Here is a 21,716-nt window from a genome sequence, read left to right on the forward strand (position 1 = left end):
AAAACGGCTATGCACTTTCATAGAAAATGTAATTGTGAAGCTGCTGTCAAAATTTCAATTCAATCCATGCAACGGTGTTCGAGTAATCTGTCCTCCCAGTTTGAAAAAAGTGGTTTGGAGAAAAATCAGCTTGAAGTTTTGCGAGCACTCAGCGCGCGCTTCGAGGCACTGTGGCAAAATCTAGAATCGAACCTTTTAAAAAAAATCTTCACTATAGAACCAACTGGATATTGTTTTTATGACGCTAAAATCTTGTTTAAGCCGAAGCAAAACAAAAAAAGTCATTTTTTTTTCTACGCTTTTTCCAGTCATTGTTACATTTTGGTCTTCAGATTTTTAACCATAATTTCCCGTCAATCGAAATATCTTAAAACACCGCGTTTATCGAAACTGCAGATATTAGAATAAAGGCGGGAGGCGTAGGGTAAAACAATTTATCTTGCACATCGGACGTTGATTTTATTCATTGCTCGACTAGACGGAATTACGATCGATGGGTTCTGAGCAATATCGGTAAACGGCTGCGGGCGGTTTTCAGACACTATGCAGTGGCTAGGCGTGACTAATTACAAACTCTGCCGATGACTAAAGGTGCGAAAACCGGGGAAGATTAACGCTGCACAAAAGCAACGGACAATGGGGTATTATTCAGGTGCATCTGGAGTGCAAACGTGGCCGGGTTATTACGGAGATCTATGCGCATCGCAAAAGGTGCAGCGCCTACCGAGCCAATATACCTAATTATTATACACACGAAGGTGCGCCCGGACGCATTAAGCAAATGTTCCATAAGCTTGACTAATGACAGGCTGGATTATTTCGTGCCGCCGCGAAACGCCATCCTGGTAGGAATTCCTCATTTTATTTTAATTTGTTCAAACATTGGTTCGCATTGCGTATATTCGCGCGACGCACAAACATTCCATTTTTTTCAATCAAGCAAGCACACAGGATCCAAAAGAGCTGTCGCACCGTATAAATTTTCTAATTTCAAATGGTGATTTTTCGTTGTTATCTTCCGCCTCTTGAGAATTAATTTTAATATGAAAAAACGTAGCGCGCTGAGATCGATACGTAATTATCGAGAGTTGCCGCATATTAGACCTAAATTTTGTTCTTCCCCGTTCAAATCTTTCAAGGGGACATCAAGTCTATCTAACGGACTTTCAATTTGGTATAGGGGAATTTCTCGGATCGCTAATTACGAATCTGAACTCAAAATTTGAAAATTCAAAGTGGCGGATCCAATATGGTGGACCAAAAGCCCAGAAATCACTTGATATTGCCATGCTGGATCCACCATTGTGAATTTTGCAATTTCAAGTTCAGAAGTACCGAGTTTTATCGAAATCAAATGACTTTTAAGATTTCACTCCACCATATTGGATCCGCCATTTTGAATTTTTGAATTTTGACTTCAGATTGGTAATCAGATAGATGTGATGTGCCCCTGACAGGATTGAATGGAATCCACCCTCTTCGGGGCACGGGTTAGAGTTAAGATAAAAATCTGAAAAAATTAGAGAATTATTATTTATAAATCATCTGGAATCGATCGGGAGGGTGAGCCGGTCAAAATTAAAAAATTACTTTTTTATGGACCACCGTAATGAACGCGAAGTGAATTTCCAACGACTACACGGTTCGTTATCTGATAAAATTTAATCCGCACGCACCATAATCCGAGAACGGCTGTTTGCCAGGGCGACCAACCGTCATAAATTTGGACAAAAGTTCGCCACGGAGTACGTAATTTTAGTTTTTACAATTGGGGGTGAGAGTTGTGCTGAATTTACAAACGTTAAAAGTTTTGAGGTTATAGACAGTTGGCTGCCCTGGCAAACGGCCGTTGTCGGAATGAGACGCATGCGCATTAAATTTTAGTAGACGATGGAGAATGCAGTCGTTAAAAACTTACTCTTTATAAGTATATGTATAACTTTCGCAGGGTCAAAAATCAGCAATATTGGGCGATAAAATCGAGGTAAACAAAACACAAAAAATCGGTAATATCGGGGTTATAACCAAAGCGGGGTTGTTTGGTGACCGAAGGTCGTTCGATGTCGCGCCATCGTAGTTTCTCGAGATCGCCGCGCTCTATCGGCTCATGGCAGCACTGGTGTCTGATTTTCGCGGATAAGCGAGCAAACGCGCGCGCGAATTTTGAGCAGTCGTCAGAACGACGCGCTTCGGAAAACACGTTCACGACAAGGCCTAAGGCCGATACACATCCAACCTCACGATCCTTTGCAGGTACGTACGACGTCCGTTTTGCATTAGGCCGATTTGATATCATATAATGATAGGATGTACACGTAACGATAATATAGGAGAAATAAGATCGATATAACGTCATGGGTTTTTATGCCTCAGGCTTTTCCCATGTGAGCTAACAAATGATATTACGGTTCGACATCTCAATCATTGTGAGTTCTCATTCAAATTCATAACAGACCTAGAACTCCGATCCTAGATCATTGAAACCAATACGAAAATCCGAAGTAACTTCGAATTGAAGAAGCTTCGACCATGCAGGGGTCAAATATTAAAAAATCAGGCGAAAGATAAGGCGCATAAAGAACGAACGCAGCACGAGTTGTGCAGCTGAACGGTTTCGTAAAGAGTTGCGACGAAGTCGTGGGATTACGAAGAAACGGTTTTATTTTATAAACGTCTACGCAACACATACGAGATAGTTTGTTTTCGCTATGACACGTGGCGGTAAATTCGCCCGGAGATCAACAATAAATCTCAGCTCGCCGCGAATTTTGGCCGTTCGTTTTGCGGGGCGTAAGGAAAAAGCGCACCGATGTGGATATACATATATAGGCGTGTACATAGTCGGCGACGCCGATAGCATCGGAGCTTTCGCCTCCCGCCGCTAATGGACCGGTCGATTAACGATTACCTACGGTTCACGACCACCGGTTATGCGCCGTGCCAACGGGTGCCGTTTACTTACTTACCTTTTTCCCACCCTCGCTCCCTAGTTTGCCTTCTTTCTTCGCCCTTCTTTCTCTCCCTATTAGAGCCCCCCTCATTCTCTTCCCCCGTTCAAATCGTCGCCTTATAAGTAGGCGGGAAAGGTTGCGCAGACAGGTAGCCGGTTTTACATTAACCCCTTAGCACCTGACGGTCGTAATTTCGGCCCCCGGTTGCCCAGGAATTCATTTACTCATGGTTCTCGGATGATTGCTGTTTCATTGTCTCAGGATTTTCTCGTTTATTGATACTGCAACGCCTGTGATGTAATCTTTAATCACTAATCACTGTTTTTGGATTACGGTGGTTTTTTTTTTGTTTTTTTTTTTTTATTAGTAATACAGAATATTAATCGCTGCGATATTCGACTGACCGATGTTTCAATCTGGCGAATTAAAGAAGTGCGGATAACCTTCGCGTTGTTTATGTGGATTATCTTGATAATGGGCCGGTGATTCGGCTCGGCTAATTACAAAAGTGATATAAATCTTATGTTTAGGTAATGAAATACTTAAAATAACAAAAAACAATTGGATTCGTGTTATTTCTACCAATTCATATCATTTTCAGTTAAAGACAAGTTACGGCATTACGGTTACGAAATGAGCATATACGTGTTGAATGAACAGTCTAATTTTGATACTTGAAACAACATTACACAATACGTCCGTAATTCTTTTTTCAATTATGATTATAATTTTTCGCTCGCATATTCAAATTGATATGAAAGAAACTTATCGTTAGCGACGTCCGACGTTTTTTGCGTAATTGGATTCGGGATTACAGGAGTGACCCGTAGCCTCTGTAGCGATGAAAATGAGGAAAGCTTTGATCGCTTTAAGAGGCCGGGACTTCTGGTTTTATTTCTGAACCGTGACATTGTGCGGAAGAGAAAACTCGACTTGATAACAAGACGGTATAAATAGTGGATGAAAGAAGTTATTTCCCTCACAAGATTCTCCTTCGAGCGATCCGGTTTTACCACAAGGGCTTTTGTGCAAACAGAAAAAGCTCGTAAGTAAATCCTATCAGAAAATCTTCGGTTGAATTAACTCAATCATTTTCCCACCTGCGCCGATCCTTTCGATCAAGAGTAAGTTTATATACACTCATACCAAATTCTGCGTTTTAATATTTTTCAAACGTGTTATCCCGAAAAAAAGTAACTTTTTCACGCCTATACAACAAAGTTACGAATAGAATAAGAGGAACGGTTAATTCCAACTTGTTATCCATAGAGTGTAAAGTTGAAAAAGGAGATCCGGAACCGACGGGGCCGAAAATTCCGTCATGTTTTATATTCAGAGCGTTCGGCATGGAGGAAATTGAGCACGGCCAATCTCTCTATCTCTGAAAAAGGAGAGAAATTAGCCGCCGCGAAGGAATGTCAGAGTCCATACGTCGTAGGCAGGCGTGTCACGATTCACTTGGGACGAAGGGTGTGAGCGCTACGGGTGCCCGAGTAATTACTTTAATACATGAAACGCTATTAGCTTTACTCGGTACCTGACGACAAGGCCGGAGCGTAGCCTTGCGATTATCGAGTTAACTTTTTCCTCTAATAATCTCCCCTGATTTAATAACCCAGTCTAAGGACGCAGGGTCAAGTCGGAAAAGACGTCAGTTCTCCTCGTCCCGAGGTAATTGTATTATCTGCATGGTGTATAAGGATTATCCTGCAAATCAGAGAAACCTTACCGCGGTAGGATTCCAAAGGGTGAATTCAATTCCCTAATTATCATTCAAGGGGATATCAAAGTACCGACGGAGTAAGCAAATCGTATTTTCACTAAGCTGTTTCAGCGAGATTTTGGAGAATAGTTTTCTGGGTAAAAAGAGTTATTTTAGAGGTGAATAGAAATACGTTAGATTTCTTGCAATTTGAAACGGTTTTGAATGAAAAATCTATGGCTGAGCTACTTTATAGCTTTTGCTCTTGGAAAAGGTACCAAGACAGAATTTTCCCAAATCTAGAAATTTTCTACGAAGATTTGTACTTAGATAGTTTATAATTCAAGCCGTTTACGAGTAAAGGAGATTCGAAAATATTCCGATATTCGTTTCACGTGTTATTTAAATGAAGAATAAAAAAAAAACAAAAGAGGCACCTCTAAATATCAATATTACGAGCTCATAATTGGCTGAGATATTCTATTTGAGATGCTCTACCAAAATTTCGATTCGCGTTTGAAAAAAAAAGTGTCGAACATACAATTGCGATTCTATACCCTATAATTTCCCAAAGTTTGTCCGATTTTCTCGCTAAGGTAGAGAAAAAAAATGTGCAATTATAAGATTAAGCTATAAAACCTTGAAGGTTCAACATCCCCTTGGCAATGTGACTTAGATGCGTGCATCTGGGTATTATTAACCTTCCTGGTAGCAGCTGAGACCGTTCGAAGGAGCGGCTGCAGAATCACTTTACGCTATGTTTAGGTATACGCGGAGGAATATCGATACATCTATCCAGCGGTTTTACCAAGAAAGCCTGTTTAGCAATTTACGAGGGCTACCGGGGCTACGAAAGCCGACGAAGACGAATGGTGGACTGCCCGAGAGGGCCGACCGCTTCCCCAATAGATTTCCACACGATTCTCCCTTGGCCTTTCACAAAATTTCGCCGTGTAACAATACGGGCATTCCTACGGGGACTTAAAAGGAGACTTAAATACATCACAGCCACGCGCCGGCTCGCCTAAGGTAATTCAATTACATCCCGGATTTCTTCTTATCTTTCTACACAAGCCTTGACGCTTAGCAATTAAGCACTCCTTTCACCTTTCGGGCGTTGAATCGAATCAGCCTGTCCCAAGTTACCAGCCTCTTTCTGAAAACCGAGCCGACGTCTACAATTTTCGCGGATAAATTGAAGGTGAATAAACGAAAGGAAAGTTGAAGAAGAAAAGTGAAACGAGAAGGGAAGCAGACGGGCGGACGGGCGAATGATTCGTTTATTTCAAATTAAGTAATTTCTTTCCGAAAAACACTCGGAACTTTTCTTTCATTATACGTTATACCTAAATTAACACTGTTGCAGAACTTTGGCTACAACTTTTCGATCTGAGAACTGTTGGACGATATTATTTTAAATACTTTTCATCGTTACCCACCGAAAATCGACTAAAATAACAGCGCGTTTTATCAGTGATTAAAATTACCGTTGCAATGAGTCCACTGGAATGAAGTTTACTGGCAATTTGAGTTACAGCTCCTTCGTCCATCGCTGCCCCGCCTCTCGAATACACGTATATAAGGGTTCTTCCCTTTCTTATTGATTTAGAATTGACAAATTATGTCCACCTCTGTTGTCTTGCTCTGTAAAAAAAAGTTTATTCCATTAATTACAAGTTCTGTCTACCCCATTTACAGAAACTCTCACCTATAAACAAAGAAACGACGTTTAAGTTTTTCGTTTAAATTGTCAGTTCCTTTTTTTCAATCTTTATAACCTATTTTCTATACAAACTGTTATCACGTACATGGTATCTTTACTTGTAAATGTTGTTCTACTGCCGCGTAAAGCTGTTCCTACTCTACTCGCACGGAGCGCGGGAAAATTCAAATTAAAGAAATACATTTTCTTTTACATATGCACAACAAAACTTCTGCAGAATAGTTCGCTTTCAAGATCTCCACCCCGCAGCGTGCAAGTTTCATTTGACGATGAGACAAACGTCGAGACGCCTTGTTATTACGCGTCAGGTTATAAACGCGGTGTAACTTCGTCACAGACACGATCAGAATCACGTCTATCCCTACTACCCGAGTCAAGGATCATACACCTTGGGACCGAAATATGATTATGCCCGAACCGAGATCCTTGCCGTCGATACAACACGCGAAGCGAGGGTGGATGCAGACGCACAAAACCCTAACGCTAAAAGGGTTAGGGCTGAGGGTTCGAGCGAGTCTCTACCGAGGAGCTGTGAGATCAGCCGGGAAAGATCTTCCGAGGTGTAAAACGGAAGCCCGCGAGGCCCGTGTAACAAATGAATATTTGATACGCTCGATGCGCGAATATCCCTTTGCAGCTGTACCGTACGTATAACCGTGTTTGACAGAATTCCTTCTCTCGGTTCGCCGGCTTGATTTAGTGCTATTCGGGAGATATACACAGATGATTCTCCCAGACTTCTCAGCTCTCTGGAAGCCATTTGCTTCCGGGATATCGATACGCGGACTAACTTACCATCAGTAGGTAACTGAACCCAACAGTGCAGGTCCCCGTGATTACAGTCATGGGTGTCGATTATGTAATTTCACTTTTCACATTTCCCACCATCCACGTAATCTGATTGGTTTTATAGTCGACCAATCAGAATGCTTGGATGGTGGGAAATGTGAAATTACATAATCGCCCCTCTGATGAAAACCCTGAATTGATATTGGAAATTGGCTTACTGAGTATTGGGATTGTCACTTCGCAATGCGTCATCTGGTGGAAAAAAATCGAAGTAATGTAATTACCAGGCCACGTGACAGATGACCGTGTTTTTTTGCGTCTGGATGGAAGAACGGGTATATCATTGATTACGTTTCGTTAATTTATGTGACATGAGTAATTTGAAACCCCAAGAATTACGATTTGCCTCCATTAAGATTAAAAACTTAGGTTACGTGGTGGCAAAATGGCGCCGACGACCAGGCTCTGACGTCATGAGGACATTTTTTAATATCGCACCAGGTATTCCTGTGGTTTCGAAAGACTTCACGTGACCGTGCGTGACTATCAACGGGCTCTGAAAAAGCTTGGAAGGCATTTCGATGGTTTCGATTGACTTCCGAGTGACAATGAACCGGTTTTGCACACTCAGCCGCGGTAGTTCAGAGAAACTTGAATATCCTTTTCCGGGGCTTGTCGAGAGACTGCGAATCACTTGAAATGACTCTGTACGCGGGTTTTGAAGCGAATTGAAAGAGCTTTTCACCGACTGCGCGACCGACTTGAAGAGTAGTTACCACCTCGCCCGCGATCCATTCGACGTCTGAATCGCGCGGTACGGGAGCAAGAAGGGGTTGAAGGAACGAAGCGGAAGGAAGGAAGGAAGGAAGCGGAAATGGGATGAAAGGGATCAGGGAGTCGGGGTTGACAATGCCAGAGCTAGCCACGTTGAGGATACGCAAAAGGTGCGACAGTCTTCGCCTCGAGTAAATATGTGTCGAGGAGTTGCTTCGCGATGGTCGATTACACTTACGTATATACGGAGTAGAAAATCGACGGCGCAGGCCTTCACGTTCGTTAGCGATATAATGAAAAGCAAGATTTACGCGGTCTCGCCTGCAACACAGGCGTCCCTTGATTCCTCGATTTAAAAACATTGTTATTCCCCGTTGCAGGCCATATAAATGCAAATTCCGAATCGCGCCATGGCCGACTGCTGCCATGCAAAATCGCGAAACGCTCCAAGAGGGTAAAACGAGCCGTGCTTCGCTTTGCTTCGGTTCGCCGGCCGGTTTCAACCTCTGTGGTAAATTCTGAGTCTCTGTGTTTTAAACCTTCCCGCAAGTTGACGTGCAAAAACTCAACCCAACATTTCACACTGTTTTTCTTTTATAGAAAGGTATCTCAGATCGATCTCTCCAATTTGATTTTTTTTGTAATATGTTATAGTAGACTAAAACCGAGCGACACGTATTGCTTTGTTCTCTTCCATTAAACACTTCAAGGCGATTTAAACTCGACTCTCAAACTGTCACAAAGATTTTCATTATATACCCCAAATATAATTCTTCAAATTTTTAATACTCCGCTCCAATTATCCTCTGACAATGAGCTAAGTAAAATCTCTTTAGGAGGTCTAGTCTTTGATTGAAAAGACTGATGCATGTGCATACCTACAATAGTGGAATAAAACTTCCTCGAAGAATGTTTAATAGAATTCATAAAGAAACATCTAAGGATCAGTATCTTCGTTATAAATTTCCCATTTGACTTCGGAAGCACGCAGGACTTCCGATTTCACATACAGCGACGAATCCCGCCGAAAGGGCGTTACGAATCGTAAACTTGGTCCATTCGTGTGTATAAGGAGAGAACTCGTAGCCGTTGACTCTTAGCGTATTTGCATATCCACCGCACCTCCGGAGCACCTCCCAGCGGTCGGATACAGATCCACAGTCGTCGGTATTGTCTGAGGACGGTGGCGAAGGAGGGTCGTATGACTGTACGCGTGCACAGCCATACATATATTCAATTCCAGGGATTCGCGATCCCTTCCTGGATGCGGTCGCGCCTCCCTGGAACCACCAGCAGCTGGGAATTCTGGTCCGAGAGCCAGAGATCCAATTCGCTTAGTCAAAACCGTTGGGATTGAGAGGTGAGAGGTCGGCGTCACGTGTGCAGTCAGGGTTTCCGACTCGGCTCAACTCTTAAGCCAATTACGAATCAATATTGTAATGTATTCGGTGGCGCGCGAATTAAGCTTTCTCCTAACTCCTTTAACTCGGCTTCAGTCCTGCAGTTTCGATGCGTGTGTTATGTGCGGACAAACGAGTCGTCTAGCGTGTTTTGAACGGCAGATTATACCTCGTGTCGATACTTTATCAGGATATATAAGCGCACGTGAAAACGTCCGCTCGTGGCGTGAAACTCCATTGGGATCTGATGAAAAGCTGGCTCTTTTGCTACACGTATACATACAGACCGTCGGATTGCCAGATGGCTTAGGGTTCTTACAGGACGTATGGTTGCAAATATACGTGCAAGTTGGTACGATCTGTTTCTTTCGATGCACGTAACAAAAATACGCTCATCTGCAATATTGAACTGAAAACATTTCATGTCGCAGGTGTGCTGAAATTTTTATTTCTAAGTGTTGATCATGGGATAGAGGGATCGCCATTGATGAGCGGCTATCAATAACCCTCTATGCCCAGCCAAGATGTTGTTTTGGATCTCTTCGATCGGCTCTTGTCGGTACCCTTGGCTCGTGGAAAGGTAGAAGGAGCAATTATCAAGATGGAGAAGATTTATTCTAATGCGTAGACGATTTATGAATCTAAGGAGGAATGTAAATGTGTAGACGAAGTGGATTTTGGAATGGATTAAATTGAGATTTGAAATTATAATAGAAGTCGAGTAGGTTGGACGCAGGAATAGATGTTGATTAGACGAGCGGTGGTGTAAGAGTGCGTTGATGGACGATGGAAATGCAGTCGGAAGACGTCGGAATCCAGAATATTCAGGGAACAGAATTACCGGAGTCAGGATGATAGCGAATGGCGTGAGACTGGATGGAAATAGAAGGACAGGATGGAGCTGACTATGATGTTACTGTGAGGAAAGTGGGGGAGTCTGCAGGAACAGCTTTTAATTGATAGGTATAATCTTTGTATGGTTTTCTGTTAGTTTAATTTGAAAAGAGAGAGAGAAAGAAATAAAAAGAACGCAATGTTTATTACGTACTCTGGGATAATGCTCCCTAAGAGTACCGTGCAAGTAGAAGAACGGTGTTAAAACATTTCAGACTGTAGCGCAGATAATTTTTTTCACCCACACTGTCGGCCATCCCAGAATCTTCTCTCAAAGTTGAGGTATAAAATTAAATTTCACAACTAGGACGGTCTGTTCTAGATAATCTAGTATATTCGGGGTGCTTCTTTACAATTCTTCGATACATGCTGAGCAAAACCTAAAAATTTATCAGGTATTCAGTTCAGTAAGAAACAAATTGAGAAGAGAAATTAAGAAACAGAGGCTTATGCTTGAAATGAATCGTTCAAATAAGTTGATATAAGTTTTATCAGGTAACTGTCGTTTTGGTATAGAGAAAAAAATTGGCATTTAAGAAGAATCTAGTGTTTTCATTTCTAACTTCTTCCTCTAGCAGCATTCTTTCAGTAAAATGGTCATAGGTAACGAATTCGGATAAGAATGTAACACGCGAGTCAAAAAACCATATCCATGCGAGTTTCGACCCATATTTTTTATCACGAGAGCCAAGAAACGACAACGAATTCGGGCTCTTTGATGTTAAAGTGGTAAGAATGGTAAAAAACCGTCTAAGGGCGTATTCTTCGTTTAAAGTTACAGTTAGAAGAATCGTGAAATGTGTAAATGAATTAAATTCTTGAATTTACGGTAATAACTGTGCGAGTAAATAAAATAGAAAGAAACAACTGATTCCTTCATAAATTTTCAAAGCCCTGACATGTAAGGAGATTGAATTTTTATTGATGTAGACTTATATCGTACTTTTTCGGAAGTCATTTTTTATTCGAGTTGAAATATTCATAAACAAGTGACTTATTGAGGCATTGCATGATTGATCGCGAACGATAAGCTTCACAGGAATCGCACGGCACATTTGCCTTTGAGAGGAGAAAATAAGATATAAAAAAAATAAATGCAAATACCCTGACGAAGGAAACGGCAAGCAAAGTCAGCCGCGACCCTGTGTAACGTGTGTGTAAACTGCGGGGTAGAAAATTGGGGAGGGATTTGACTAAGGATGGTCTAATCGTGAGCTGAACCACGATTCCAGGGTCCAGGATGGCCGAAGCTGGGTGTAAGCGGTTATTGACGACTAAAACCGGCAGCCGCACTAGAATCTCGTCCTTTCTCGGCACTTACCGGCTGCCTTTCTCTCGCTTCCTTCCTTCCTGTCGGATGTCTCCCCCATCCAACGACGCCAACCTTCCTTACTTCCTCACGATGGCTTTTACATCTTTCTCTAGACGTATAAGAAATCACAAGGAATTCGTTATAGCTCTTGCCTCGTCGCGGTAAATGGAAAATGGAAAATGAAAAATGGAAGAAGATGTTGGGCGACCCAAAACCTCCGCTTCTTTTGTACGGGGTGTTTCCTTACATTTATTCGATACTTGCGGAGCAAAACCTGAAGACTTGTCAAGTGTTCAGATCAAGAAGAAACAAATCGAGACAAGAAATTAAGAAACAGAGGCTTAGTGTTGAAATGAATTATTCAATTAAGTTGTCATAAATTTTATCAAATAACTATCGTTTTGGTATTGACAGAAAAATTGAAAACCACGAATCTTTGATCTAAATAGTTCAGTGAATAAGCCAATTTCACTTAATAGCGAAACATTTTGATTTTAAATGAATGCTGGCCTCGATATTTGATAATGTGCACATTTTTTTGAACAAAGCGTACTATTTTATTTTATGCAACCCGTATTCCTTTCATATAAGTTGTTTTTTTCTGACAATTTTAGAGCTGAGCAATAATTTAATTTCAGATGATTCATAGATTGTCGGGTATAATTAAGAAATAAAATGAGGAATTATTACTGAAGCGACATACGTTACAGTTTTTCCCGAAAAAAAAATCATAACATCATGATGTTTCAAAAATTGTTGATAACTGATTGCGAGCTTTACTTACAGAGACTATAGTTCTGTGAAAATTCGTTGGATTTATTTTGTTTCTCCATATATTTAAGAGATATTATTTTAACCTTCATTCGCTTGGATATTTTGTGAACCAAACCATAGTATTAAATTTCCTACTCTGCAATACCGACCGTCACAAGCGTCGGTAAGACAGAATGATCTAACCGATCCGAAAACTAGCCTAAAAACAATGATTCTCTGTGGCTCTTATTCCGTACCCGTATTTGGAAGAATGAAAGATCGTGGGGTGCGAAATTAAGGATCGACAGTCCAACCACCCGGTATCAGATTCACGGCCTGTAGACTTGGCAGTTTTGCATGATACGGTGAGAGGAAGTTCCGGGACGTCGTCGCGACGTCTGCAGTACCGGAGAATTAATTTAATGGTGAGTAGGGACTAAAAGGGGAGAATCAGAATATCCCCGCGTTACTTAAGCGTACTTATATTCGATTCCCTTGTAATTTTATCGCGGGCTTTATTGTGATTTTACGGCAACTTTATAGTGATTTTATCGCCCCTTTACGACATGCAGGTAGGTATTATACAACTCTGCCGGCGAGGGGCTTGTATTTACCTAGGCGGAACACCTACTACCCTCGACCACGTGTTCATATACCCCATTCCCATCCTACGCCTCTTTTTAACCGCCCCCACATACTATGTAATTAGACGAAGAAAAGACGTCGTTCCGCTCCCTCGTAGCTTTAACGAATCGCGTTCTACCGACACTCTTTACTTGATGGGACCGTTCTGCGTGTCTGAAAAAACTCTTGCGCTTTGCAATACGTATAAAATGGACCGTTTCGTGGCTTGCTCGAGACGATACGCTACGTGAGAAAATTAAAAATTTGTAAGATCGTAAAATTTTTACTATGCTAGTCGTTACAGATGCCCGTTTATTCGGTCAGACAGAAATTTTGAGGCAACCTATTGTCACGAATCAAATATGAAATTAATAAAATTGTGATAATTTAAGTTTGACAATAAGTTCAGTCACGTTCACACACCTAAAAGTTTTTCATGTAGTTTTCAGCAAAGTACGTCACAACGAAATTGGGAATGGCAGTGCTCCAGGAACGAGTGAAAACACGTCTGGAATCCTCTATGACATCGTCGTGCCCACCAGTTGATTAAATTTTAACGAGGGATGAAAAAACCGTTCTATTCAGCTGCAAGCGCGCTTATCGAGCTTGCAGAGAGAAAGTCACAGGTGCGAGGTGCGGCTTGACGCTCTGGTCTTGAGTTACATCTTAGATAGCAGTGCTGCCCAGGTTTGTACATAGGTACATATCTATGTACCTATGGCAGATGGGAAGAGAGGTAATGGAATATTTATTACACCCTAGGAGCAACTCTGACAACTCCTATTTACATACACGAAGCTTGTAGACACAGGATAGCGGCGAGACAAGCGGATAGGTCGGCTTTGATGACGAATGAAGAAGGTCGATCAACAGATACAATCACTTAGTAACCTTAGTGGCCTTTTAGGCAAGGTATTCACAATGGGAAATCCAGCATTCGACTATGCGAAGTGACAGGGAGACCGGGTGTTAATCGAATTTAGAGCCAGTGGGAATCACTTACGAATGAATAGGTCGTAGAGTCTGAATCAATATTAGAAAAAGAGAAGCAGAAACTATTCGAAAAATCTCTTGTAACGTGATTTGCGCGAGTGATGGTGAAATCGAATGAAACAATGTCCCTGTCGTGCAATGGAATCTGAGAAAAATCGAATAACACGAGATATCAACAACTTGAGAAAATGTTTCATGATTGGAGAGTTCAAAATGATTGAACTTTGCAGCAGACTTTTTTTACCATTTATCCTCAACATCACAGAAACGAATAATAATTGCACTGGCGACTAGTCGTGTTTCACAGTTTTTCAAATGAAAGAACTGGCCTCAAGAATCACTACTCCCAGACCTCCCATATTAAGGGTACCTAACAAGGAAGGTATCCCATATCGATTGATCGATAGATCGATCACTTCGGTTTGGTTTTCTTTTGTAATATGTTATAGTAGACTAAAAACTAAGTGTCACGTATTTTTTTTATCTGCCATTAAACACTTCTAGGGGGTGAAACTACCCTCCAAGGTAAGTCATGTCAGGATGCGATTTGATAGTTTTTATTTATTTATTTTTTTTTTTTTTATTGAGAAAATTACATTTTTCATTTCTTGTTATGAGAAAACTTCTCCAGTTCGACTGGTTAAAACACCTTATGTTCTTGTGGGTAAAACTACCAAATCACCTCTTGGATTGCCTTACATTGGAAGGTGGTTTCACCCCCTTGAAGTGTTCAATGGCAGATAAAAAAAAAAAAAATACGTGCCGCTTAGTTTTCAGCCTACTATAACAGATTACAAAGGAAATCAAATCGTCGAGATAAATCTGGGATACCTTCCTTGTAAGTATCAAGCGGGAAACAGACACATAGCTGGGTAGAGGCAAGCACATGCGTCACGGAGATTTGAGTGGAGGCGTGGCACGTGCAAACCTACGCGGCCTATTTCCTCGTTTTACTGCATGTAACAGCAGTGTCTCGGCTATGTCAGTGTTGGGGGAATTCCCGGGTAAATTAATTGTCGGTAACGATGCTAATTCTCGGGGCGGAAAAGGAAAGGGTTGAATACAGAGGGGCGGAAGACCTGCTAGGGAGGGTAGAAAGCGCTCCTGCATGTGCCGCGTCTAGCTCTGCAGCCTTCGGCTCGATGATAACGTTCCTCCTGCAGACTGCCGTATATCGGCCCTTGTAATCCATAAGGACGGCCGTAATTATCGTTGGAGTGCTGCCGGAATATTAATCCATCCACGTTTTCGGCTACGATTGCTGAACGCATAACGACTTTGCTTCGCTTATTTATTAAACGCGTCTACGTTATGGATATACCCAGGTGTACTTGTTGCGATACTTGCGATTCAAGCAGATGACAGATACATCATCTACCACTTACTCTTAATCACTTGCTTGGTGGGTTTATTCGAACCAACATCGAAAGGTTTCCAAAAAATGACGAAATATTGTCCATTATCTCAACATTATGATCAAGTATCATTTTGAATGGTAAATTTATCGTCAATCTTAAGAGAATGTCTTACCTTCAGTGCTCATCGACGACTCTTGACTTTTATTGCCCGTTGATCGTTGAAGGGTTATTTTCGTCCCGGATTTCAGGTAAAAAAAAAAACGCGACAATCTTGTGTAAATATGTCACAAAAAAATGTAATGTATTCAGAATTTCATTTATTATTTATTCAGAAGACCATTCTCCTGCACAATCCAACCTAAACTCTCATTTATAATTTTCCTATTTTTTTTCTACACACATTTTTAAGAAAATCCATCGTTGCCTATGAATATGTAACTTGATAAATACCACAGGTGCGGTCACCTCGTAATAGAATTGAAGCAAAGCTTTGATTCCCAACTCATCGATTTTCTAAAGATCATTAGAATCATAGTTTTGTATTACTGATATCTTCTTATTATCATCTTACAAAAGTTTCCCGGAAATAATCAACGTCACAATCCATTTAATGGTTTTGGCGGTTCTGGGTTCAACTGTAGGTTGACTGTCATTGCCTGATCCTCCCGGATTTACCTGCTAGGATGAACCTGCCAGAGGAGATTTGCCACAGCACGACGTACAGCCTTGTGTATGCACAGAGGAACTCGTACATCAGGTACTTAACTACACACACACACACATATATATATATATGGCTATGTTCCGCGAGAACCTACGTAGGGATGAATTTATTTCGCCTGGCAAGGGGGTTCTCGCAAAATCGAAGCCACTCGGTGAAATTGGACGAGCAATATGTACGGAAGGGGGCGGAAACCCTCGAGCGAATTATGCCCAAAGAGGGTAGATATAAGCCTGCATAACCTCGAGTTACCAAATTACCGACTCACACGTTACCGCAGAAACGCATTTCTCAGCTCTCCTTGACTCACAGAGAATCTCGAGTAAATTTCTGCACCTGTATCTGCCGGGACACACACTGCGCGATATCGCACAATGTATTCGCCTCCATGGACGCCCTGCAAAGGCCAACACAAGTTCACTCCTCCAGACCCTGCATAATGCGACTTCTCTGCAACTGCTGATGTAGCTGCGAAGATTATTCGTTACAATAGATACAAAATGCGGGTTCTACTGGGTGCGAAACGGGGGCGGTATCGGAGATGTAATACACTGAGAGCCCCATCTCTCTAGGTGCATATTTCTACATGCTGCAGGTGTATCGATGGATACTACTTTCGAAAATATATCACGCAGCTTAGTTTTACCGATGAAGACTCGCTGAGGCACGAACATTCGAGACTCATGCTCATTTCAGACTCCATTTTCAATTACAATTACTGTTCGGTAAAAAAAAAAAAAAACCAATAGGAAAAGTCGACTGGCCAGAAAGAATCGTAATCTCGCACTATTTTTACGGAGCTTTTTAAATGACGCGGAACCAGTAGACCATATTTGGTCAGGTAAAGCCGATCCATTCTTGAGTTGTTATTGGATAAAAGAGTGAAATTGCAGTATAGCCGATATTGCTAAAAATTCAATCAGTTGACAGGTTAGGGGAGACGGTTTTGATTGAAACCAATGTCACGAAAATTTGTTCGTTCGTTCTCGAGGTATAATCGTCGAACGAAAAATTAGTCGGAGGCGATTCTCTAAACGTCGAAACGCCGTGACTGGGTGAAAATTGAACTTTCGATTTTCAGGAATATTGTAAAAACTACCCTTTCCTCCGAATTCAAACGAGGAGGCAATTGAAATTTGAGAACATGTTGCCGAAAACAGAAAACGGAACTGTGCCCTCTTACAAATTGCCCAATATTCGGTAAGCAAAAATGCAGTGAAACCTGACTAAAATAATTACGTTGGTAACTTCAACCCTCCCAAAACGTGAATCTGTCATTTTTCAGGAGTTGAACACGGATCCAGTGTCTATACCTATAATACAGTGTATAGATTGCACCGGAATGCCATGGCATTGTAGATAGGCGAATACAAGGTATGTACCTATGTATTTATGTAAAGGAGTCGATAGCTCGTTCCGCATATACGTATAAATCCACGTACAGCGGCGTCTGTGACGAAATTTATGGGAATCCGTAGAGAAGTGAGCATCCGATTTTGGTGCATATAAGCATTCCCGCACACGCGGACAAGCATGAGATACCAAGCAAGCCACGCTCAACCCCTGCAACAACTGCAGCACGTTTCCTTTTCCAACGGTTTGTTTCTCCCGTTTGTAGTCTTCCGCAACCCGCAGACAAGAATAAGATATGCCCCCGCGGGTGGGACAGTCGGAGTTGGCGGTGTTGATAATAATGTCCCGGCTTGGCAGCCAGCTCCCAGGGTAAAGTCGCACGACATACGCTGTGCAGGGATAAGCGGATGGTTTAATGCCGGGATAGCGCCGTGTCGGTTCTCATTTTACACTCATTGTCACATAATAACTGCACGAACTGCTTCCATTCGGCGACTTTGAGGATTCACGAGCGGAAAGTGAGATCCAGAAACAAGGAGAGATTTATGCAACGTACGCCTTCCCGTTTTCTCGCGGTACACAAATGTCGAGAGGAAAATAACTGTAAAAATTGACGTGTCAATAAGTTTGTAAATTAATTATAATTCAGATGAATTATTGAGAATTATTTGAATTAACGAGGATTAACTGAATTATGAAAAATTAAGTCAAGTTAATTTGAATTTGATTCGATTCCCATCAGAATTATCCGTTTACAAAGAAAAAGAATTAAAATCGAATAAGAAATTGGGTTAAATTAAAAAAAAAATTATTTTAATTAACAGGAAATACAAAAGAATGAATTGAAATTTTTTCAACATCACTTGCATTCGAGAGAAGTAAAGTAATCTATCTGAATTACCAAAAATATTTGATATAAAAAAATTAGGTTGAATTGCATGAATTTATTTAAATTAATTCAGCTCAAAAAATTATTGTGTCACACAAATCTCGAGTTATTTCATCCTCGACAAATGCTGCCGAGTGTTGTCAAAATATGCTTATTGGGATTGTCACTTTGCAATGCGTCATCTAGTGGAAAAAAATCAAACTAATGCAACCAGGCTGACAGATGACCGTTGACCGTTTTTTTTTTTTTTTTTTTTGCGAGTGGATGGTAGAACAGGTATATTATTGGTTACGTTTTAATAATTTATGTGACATGTGTAATTTGCAACCCAAGAATTACGATTCGCCTCCATCAAAATTAAAAACTTAGGTTATGTGGTGATAAAATGGCGCCGACAACCAAGCTCTGACGTCGTGAGAACATTTTCCAGTACAACAGTAAATATGGACGCACAATTTTACTACGTCAGATAAAACTATTGGTAATTTTTGGTGTGAAATTAAATGTTTGAATTCTTTATCGTAAGTCGTTCTTGCCAGGCAAATTGAATAACTGATTGTGTTTTTCTCTTAATGATGCACAGATATAAACTGCACACGTACTTTGAACTTTCTCTTAATATTATTCCAAACGCAGAGCCGCAGGCAACGCTGTTCCATTATCCAATGGATCTCATTGTCAGTTCGCTTCGTAGCGTACATCGCAAGAAACGCATACACAAAAGGTATATTTCATGCCTGGGTGAATAGACCTGTTTGCGTAGTGTCAACACTTTTATTTCATTACCCCAGAGAACAGGGATAATATAGGCGTATGCACACAGCTTTGCAGAGTATGTACAGATAAAAAAAAAAAAAAAACGTTTATTTCTCATGAAGAGGAATCTGAACAAGATCGAAATTTAGAATGGAATAAATAATTGTACAAAGAAGGTGGGAGTATAAGTTTATATACTCGTGAACTTTATTTATAATTATTAATTAGATTAATAATTTTTGATAGTCTACCTGACAGATTCAGACCCACATTACTATCACAACAAGTGACATTATATGGGGAGATCTGGACGGAGTGGGCCCCTTACGAAAGGAATAACATAAGACCAATTTTGGCATCGCAATTTGTTTTCTTTGACCTAAAAATACACTTTAAGCATTGTCGATATTTTTTTAAATCCCATTCCATTGTACAGTGGGTCCACTTTGCCCGGTGGGGCCCATTTTACCCGGCGTTCCCGTACTAATGTTTTCAATTTATTCACAGTTAGGTACCCATAATTCGCTCTTTACTCTTTACTTCGCTGGTAACACTGCACTACAGTTTTCACCGCAGTTTTTTTAAACCAGAAAATTCCGAGGGCAAACGCAAATACAGCGTAAAAACCATGGTGGGTGAGTTGCAAGTTGAATTTCTTCTTGCCATGTGCGTGCTGAAGAACCCAAACGAGAATGGCTGTCCTGAACATCCGTCAGCGATGCGAATAATTGATTTTCTCCACATGGTGCTTGCCATTCGGTTCCTAGAAAATCCGCAGCTAACCGGCTGACGCGTACCCGGAATATTTATACGTTATGCCCAGATTTTCCTGTAAAATAAGTCACCGAAATTCGGCACACTGCGTTTCATGTCATAATCTTTCAGACCACACTTATATTCGTCGCATTGCATAATCGTATTTGTTGTAACACATCGTTCATTCAAGTAAAATATTTATAAACCGTGAAACGAGTAAAATTCTTCCCGAAATTTGTGCTTGGCACGAGGCCGCGTAAAGAGGATGAATTATGCAATTATATGATAATTCTCTCGCTGATCGACCCTAATCGTCGTTATTTCGGTTGAAACTGTCAGCCCCTCGGCGTTTTTGACAACGATTAATCCCCCCTCAGAGAAATCGCGATCCCGTTCGTAACCACGCCAACACACGTTTAAAGACTCGGTATTATTCGACGGTTTCCCTCCGGCCGTAAACCGAAAAATACGAGCGGCACTTCCAGTCAGCGAATCTGAATAATCCGAAGCAATTCTCTCTCTGATCTCTCCGATCCACCTCTCGCCGTATGTAGGCGATTCAGAATAAGGGCTGCGGAGGTTTCACTTGGTTCTCAGTGAAAAGACAAACGTACAGGAAATAAAATTCTGCAGGTATTTCAACAAGAATTTATTACCGATATAGTTCTTCTCCTCTTGAATATTCAACTTCTCTGTGAGTATACCCTTACATCTGTGAAAATGTCTCGTCGTTTCGGCGGGAAAACAAACAATTTTCAAACATGGTGATTCGCAAACTGTTAGCCACTCCATGATCGAATTTTGGAACATAAAAAAAAAACTCCTTGTCGAGGATTTCCTAACGTTTATCGATCCGCCGTATAATCTGGATTTGCTATTCAAAGATGATACTCGAATTTGATACCATGTCAAGTTAATCGCCCAGCTTTATCAGAGGCCCTGCGAATATAACGAGCGTAGAACTCACGCTGGTAGAATAATAATCATTACTATCTTGGCTATTATATTCATATCCCGTCTCGTACCGTGAGTCGCCGCCTCGGTAGTATCGTCCGGCTAAAATTCCAGGCATGCTAGTGCAGAGATCCTCTCGCAGACCTTCGATAAACATACGGGCACATATGGGGCATTCCGTGGAAATTGCTGATTTCTCGTTTGGTTGAAACTTGGTCAGACCGAGACTTGTAAAAACATATCTAGTTTTTCGTGGGTGTAAGATCTGAGTGTTGAATTCTCAAACCTTTTTTTATTCCATTCGGTTTTAGAATACATATAAAAAAAAAAAAATTACAATATATTACATTTCTTTATTTCGATCATTTTTTTTTTTTTTTTTTTGATCGTTCCTTTGAATAGCTTGAAATGATGAGAATTTGGAATTTTGCATACGTGTCAAAAATGTCTTGCTGCTGTAGAATATGAAAAAACAAAATTGTCTTATTACAAAATGGATGGAATTTTTTGAGTGTATTATGAAAAAATGACGAACTACAAAAACGTTTAGATTATTCATAACTCGAATACTTCTGGATTAAAAACTGACAAAAAATGGGAAAGTTGTGATGACGCTATTATTACTTGAAAAATTTCAAGCAAACTGAAAATGGCATAGTCTAAACATCTGATATTGGCTATGGAATGTCCTACACGTAGCGTAGCCGAGATATGACCATTAATTTTGATCTTAAACGGAATTCGCTATGCGCTGCAGTATCAGCCGGCTCTTGTGGTAGATAAAATGCAATACCGGTATTGCAAGTATTAATTTTAGCGACTTGACGTGGACAACGTGGACCTGGCATTCGAGCTTGCGGCTAGGAACGTCGACGCAAAATCCACGATCCGCATTGTTGACGCCAGCATAGCGCAGCTCAGCTTGTCGAGTGGATAGGAAATAAATGTCTAGGGTTGGAATTTTGAATCGAGGATTGCCTCTGTAACGAGTTTCACAGTCAGGCACTTTTGATC

This window comes from Neodiprion lecontei, chromosome 3, assembly GCF_021901455.1.
Source record: "Neodiprion lecontei isolate iyNeoLeco1 chromosome 3, iyNeoLeco1.1, whole genome shotgun sequence".
NCBI classification, from domain to species: Eukaryota; Metazoa; Arthropoda; class Insecta; order Hymenoptera; family Diprionidae; genus Neodiprion; species Neodiprion lecontei.